The sequence below is a fragment of the Calliphora vicina genome, chromosome 2 (genome assembly GCF_958450345.1).
Source record: "Calliphora vicina chromosome 2, idCalVici1.1, whole genome shotgun sequence".
Classification (NCBI taxonomy): Eukaryota; Metazoa; Arthropoda; class Insecta; order Diptera; family Calliphoridae; genus Calliphora; species Calliphora vicina.
Genome location: NC_088781.1, coordinates 98,187,052 through 98,193,633, shown reverse-complemented (window position 1 = coordinate 98,193,633; position 6,582 = coordinate 98,187,052). Strand labels below are relative to the sequence as shown.

The 6,582-nt window shown below is 32.6% G+C and overlaps 1 pseudogene; it reads left to right on the top strand.

Annotated features, from left to right (window-relative positions):
• The first annotated feature begins 2,030 nt into the window (after nucleotides 1-2,030).
• Nucleotides 2,031-3,220, top strand: LOC135950744 (uncharacterized; annotated as a pseudogene).
• The last annotated feature ends 3,362 nt before the right edge of the window (nucleotides 3,221-6,582 follow it).

The window sequence follows — 6,582 nt, the reverse complement described above, 5'->3', positions numbered from 1 at the left end:
CATGTCCCGATCAGGTTCGGGATTAATATTAGAAAAGGCTGTAGAAATTTTAGAGTTAAAATCTTCGAGAATGCGAAGGCCAGAACCATTGCCCTCCTTCGCAAAATAATCACGAATAAAAGAAGTAAATTGAGACATGATTTTCTCGAAATCAGAAACCCTTTCCTTACCATTACAACAACAACCTTGCTATATTTACGCGAGGTGAGTATCTTATTAATTTCCTCATTCCTGTTCTTAACAGGAACAGGTCGTTCCTGAGATAGATTCGGAAACTGATCATCATAATCATTGAAAATGTCGAATTTATTGGTCGAATAAGAGCTGAGTACCTCCTTCCTTGAAATATGTTTAAGGGTCATTATCTTACGGACGTCCTCCTCCTCTTGTCATTTAGAACAAGCCTTTCTATTAGTACCACTAAAGTACTGTCACCACATAAAATACATTTTGTCTGGCAGTTTCCAGAACAATCCATCTTAGCACAGTTGAGACATCTTTTCCTGAATCTACAACCCTTGAGTGTATGCCCAAGACGACCTCAGTTGTTGCATTGACGTACAGGAGGATAAAAAAGACTAACAGGCAGTAATCCAAGATTACATATTCAGTAATGTCACATGAATTAAACCCTATCTTCACAGAATAAGTGGGGACTCCTTCCCCATTACCATCAGCCACTGTCTCACCATCTGTCCTGGGTGCACTCTTAACAAAATAATATTAAGACGAATATAATCATCAAGTTCCATAGGAATATTGCGAATAACTCCATAGGAGTAAACAAACGATTCGGGAATAAATGGACTGAGCCCCAAATTGTCCAAATTCATACCACCAAAATTATTAGCATTCAACGCCGAATCAAACTTAATTCTAAACAAAGTTCTACCAATCTCCTTTATTAAAATAATGCCCTCAATCTTAAGACACTTAATTCTTTGATACAAAAAAATCGAATTTCTCATTACCTGAGTTTCAGGATCAGCCTTGGAGGTATCAACAAGCTCAAGAAAATCACCAGAGTGTTCCAAAGGGTAGAGTAAATTGGCGGGGCCGTCACGATTACCTGATATAACTTGAGATCCAGAGGCACCCTGAGACATACCTGGTTTGTCCATATTATGCATTAAACACATTCAAGACAGCAGGCTACCAACTTCAATCTGTCAAAAAGAAAAAATATACAAATTTATATGATGACGATTATTTTGACGACAGCATAGCTACACGGCCACACGACTACTCATGCATATGTATCCGAATTAGGCTAATTTCTATTTTTTTCAACTACAAAACAAAAATAGTGTTGCTAATATAATAAAACATGTAAATCATATTAGTGCTTAAAAAAAATATTTTTTTTTTACTTAATTAAGAGAAGGTTTTGATAACCATATTGATGTAAATTAATAACAGGTACATAATTAATTATAACCATATATATATTTTTACTCAAAATAATTGTTTAAATCATAATTACTTTGGAATTTTGTACGGCTATTTTTTATTGAAGTGGCACCACTGAATTATAAATCCGCTGTTTACTTTGTAGCTGCCGTCTTTAAAATAATTCAGTAGCTGCCACACGACAAAGAATAACAACATTTTTTCTACAACAACAACTTCTCTCTCTTCTCACATACAAGTAGTCAAGGCGAATTCATACAAGGTGCTATCAGTTCTACAAATACAACAATTGGTCTTAACAAACGTCAAAAAACAAAAATGAAAAATTAAACAAATAATTATTAAAACTTAATGTGGTGTAGATAATTGTATAGTGAGGGCTTTAATTATTTATTTAAAAAATAAATATTTTGTTAATACGATTAGAATATGTAGATATTTAAATATAAAAACTAGCTTTGACAACTGTTAGAACCAAAAAGCGAAAAAAAAAATTATCAGCTGTTTGACTGACTCCACCTTGTATAAATTCGCCTTGCAAGTAGTATGTAAATTCAACACACTTGAGAGAGAGATTTAACTTCAAAACTTTTTCTTGAAAATTGCAATTCTAAAGCACGATGGCCACGTATCAAACTGATTTGACAAATAATGTGTATGTATTGGTAATATTTAGTTTTCTTAACACAGCAACGTATCAAACTCAAACCATCAAATTTCATTTCAAAATTGTTTTTGTAAAGGTAAGAATGTGTTTATTTGGTCGCAAAATATTTTTAATTTTTACAAATTTATTTTTTTTTAGAAATATGAATGAAATAGAAAAATTGTTGCATAGCTATTGCTCTGGCATGTGCAGCAAAAAAGAAAGAAGAACAAGAAAATGGCGTAAAGCGACTTTGGATGAAAAACTGTCACAAGAAAAGAAATGAATTTACTCACGAAAATTTACTTAATGAGCTTAAATTGAGTTCTCCAAGCGATTTTCGAAATTTTTTGCGCATGAGTGAAGACACGTATGAAGAACTTTTAACTTTGGTTGGTCCGAAAATTAAAAAACAGGATACTGCAATGCGTGAATCAATTTCTCCGAATCAACGCCTTTCCACAACCTTGCGTTTTCTGGCTACGGGTAATTCATTTGCTGATTTAAAATTTACCAGCGCTATTTCGGAACGAGCAATTGGTCGCATTGTTATGGAAACTTGTATTGAAATAAATAAGGCATTAAAAAATTACATAAAGGTGAATAAAATGCAATTTTATATGCACAGCATTTCTATGCAATGTGCCCATTTGGCCTTCAAAAAGAATTTCGCTTATAAATTTTTCAGCGTATGCTCTTTGTGTGGCAGTCATTTTTTTTAGCTTCAATGCCCAACCCTCAGCAACTTTGTCGCATTCGTCCGGAGCCTGGTTTTTACGCTTCTTTTCGCAATTCTGCAAACAAAAATTAATATATTGATTGATATATGTATATATATATGTGTTTCTATTTACAGATTCCTTCAAACGAAGATGAGTGGAAAAAAAAAGCAGCAGACTTCTATCGCCGTTGGAATTTTCCGAACTGCTTAGGAGCCATCGATGGCAAACACATTGCAATAAAAAAGCCACCAAACTCTGGGTCGTTCTACTATAATTACAAAAAGTTTTTAGCATTGTTTTATTGGCAGTAGTAGATGCGAACTACGAGTTTATTATGGTGGATGTTGGCACAAACGGAAGAGTGTCGGATGGCGGAGTACTAAGCAACACCAAATTTGGAGAAGCATTTTGTAAAGGTGCATTGAATCTGCCGAAACCATGAACATTGCCAACAACAAATACTACATTGCCTTTTGTTTTTGTGGGAGATGATGCGTTTCAGCTGTCACCTAATTTAATGAAACCGTATTCCCAAACATTGCTTACCGAGGAGCAACGCATTTTTAATTATCGCTTGAGCCGCGCCCGACGCATCGTAGAAAATGCTTTTGGTATTTTAGTATCCCGATTTAGAGTGTTGCAAGGAGATAATTGGGCTTTCGCCAGAAAAAGTTCAAACAATTGTATTGACGTGCTGCTATTTGCACAATTTTTTGAAAAAAAAAGGCGAATGAGTACATATCTGAAGGCTCAGTTGATAGTGAGAATTTGCTGGTTGGAAAAATAGTTGATGGTTTATGGAGGGAAGATTCCCATTCAACACCATTACAAAGCAGTCACTCAAGAAATTCGTCAAACACTGCTAAATTAATTAGGGACCAATTTTGTAATTATTTTAATAACGAAGGTCAAGTTTCTTGGCAAAAAAAATTTGTAAGCACCAAACAAAATAAATATAAATCTTATATATAAAAAGAAGTGTACATATTGATGCCACCACTAACTGTGAAAACGGGTCGACCGATTTCAACCAAAATTTCAGGGTACGTTGGGGATGGTCTGTAGATGGTTTATGAGAAGTTTTCACGAAATCGGCATAGTGGTTCAGGAGATATGACATTAGGCAAAAGTTTTCTAACACACCTCATTAACGGCTGGGCCGATTTTGATGAAATTAGTTGTGTGTGTTTGAGTGGGTCCCTGGATGGTTTAGATTCACAATTGACCAATATAGGAACAATGGGCATGGCACCTCCCATACAAAGTAAACATTTATTATTGCATATGTGGAGTACTATTATACTGGGAGTCTTTAAACTTTGTGTGAGCTATGGCAGAACAACGTTTGACGGGACAGCTAGTTATATCTAAAAACCACTTACCATTTTATCATTTTCATCTATCATGGAGGTTTGCGATGCACACGGCTTCTCATTGTCCCTGAGAAAATCAATAGCATCAAAATAGTACAAGTTAGGTTCGCACTCCTCTTCTACACAGGCGCCACTTTTCTCGAGCTTCTCTATTCTCCTTAATTCTTTTCTGTAAGCGGTTCTTAATATATTAATTTTTTGCGTTAAATCTTTTTTTTCCGCGTTTGGATACTTTTCTCTGTATTTTTGAAGAAGGACTTCATACTGAGAATTTTTCTCGTCCCTGTTGCTATATTCCTTGGATTTAACCTGCCATAAAGCAGGCAAACCATGGTATACTTCTATTAATTCTAAAATAAAATTTTTTTCCTCCATTTTTTTATTAATTCACAAAATTTTCAAGTTTGATGTTGTTGCTGCGAAAACTGAATAAAAATGCAATTTGACGTTTTTCGCAGCAACACATCAAATTCGCTTCAAATCATATTAGCGGCGGCAGTGAAAATCTAAATTGTTTTGATTTTCGTCAAACTAAAATCAACATATACGTGTGAGATTTTTTTCACTAACACAACCAAAAAATACTGAGTTTGTCAAATCAGTTTGATACGTGGCCATCGTGCTTAACACACACTTTCACCATCACATAATATTTTTTTGTTATTATTTTCCACACAATTGAACCATTTAAATAACCGAAACGTGTATATTTTGCACAAACGAAAAAAATATTTTTTTTAATTTTTTTGACATTAATTTGAAATAAAAACTAAAATAAACACATTTGTAAAATTTCGTATTGGAAATTAATAAAAAAATTAAATAAACTTAATTTTTGCAGAAATTATGGAATAAAAAGCGGAAAAATCTATTTATAAAACCTCTCCAGATCAAATATCATTCAAATAATTTGAGAATTGTTTGAATTTTTGTAATAAAATTTTGTTATAATTTTTAAGGTCGCTTTTTTACAACTCTGTGTGTTTAAGGAGTGTGGTGAAAATGGTTTGAAAACCAATACATATAAATAAAATGATACCAATACATTCTTATAGTTAGGTTTTTTTGACAACCGACTTAGGTTTTTTTTGACAGCGTTTCACTTCTTGTTATTATTCTTTGCCACACGACTACAACTCCAGCCAGCTGAATTTGTGTTCGCGTAGTCGTGTAGCCTGTTGTCTTGAATGTGTTTAATGCATTAATCTTATTTACAGAATTATAAATATCAGCCTCATAACTTCCACTTATGGGAACATTAACATCAGTCACAAATTAGTTACTACAGATAAAAAGAGAAACAATAACAAAAGCTGCTTCTTTGTGTTTTACTTATAAAAAGTTATTAAACAATTTCACGAAATTCACCAATTTAATATACATATGTAATCACAAAATATTAAAATAAATTTCGTAGAAAAACAAGATGGCTCCCGAAAATTTTAAATGACGCGAAGTATTGCAAAAACACTACCGCACACTTTAACAAATAGAAAAGAAGTGTACATACTACAAAATTTATTTCTTCAACAGCTGATTCATATTTGTCAGTTTTTTTGTGATACATTTTAAATAATTTTATAAAAAAATTAATTTTCATTAAAATGTCAATAAACGTACGAAACATAGAAATATTAATATATGGCAGTTTTTTTTGTGATGAAATTTAAATAATTAAATAAATAATTCGCTTTATATGTACATATATCGAGATCTTTAAACCATTTATTTTATTAAAATGTCAATTCCTAATACCATAAAAGGTCGAGAATTCATTGAAACATACAAAAGCCATATATGCCTTTGGAACTCAAGAGATGGCAGATACAAAAACAAAAATTTGTGAAATACAGTTTATGCCGATTTATTAACAATTTATAAGGATAATAGTCCCGAAGCCACTTTAGAGCAAATGAAAAAGAAAATAAACAATGTATGTTCGTCCTATCAAAGGGAGCTAAAAAGGATACTGCAGAGTGAAAAATCTGAAGCTGCTGCTGAAGAGTTGGCATAAATAAAACGTATAATAGCCTGTATCCCGTTTCTGTATTTCTCGAATCGAAAAACTTTCCGCATGAAACGATTGAATTGCAACAAAAACAGTGTAAAATGAAACAAAATATGTTTTTTCTCGCACAAGTGTTTCTGTATCTTGAGTTGCGAGAATTATCTGTCATTTAAATAATTTTCCAGCAATTATTGGAAGGATGCGAGAAAAAGTGTTTCTGTAACAATATTTTGCGAAAAGTTTCTCACAAGAACTGTCAAAACAAGTCACATTTGAATTTGGTTTGAGAAAAACTAAATTTTAAAAAATATAGATATTTTTAACTTCGCATGTATAAATATGGAGCCGAATATGTAAGTAGCACAGAATTTGAATAAAATAATTATATATACACATGTAAGTACACAAAAATGTGTTTCAAAA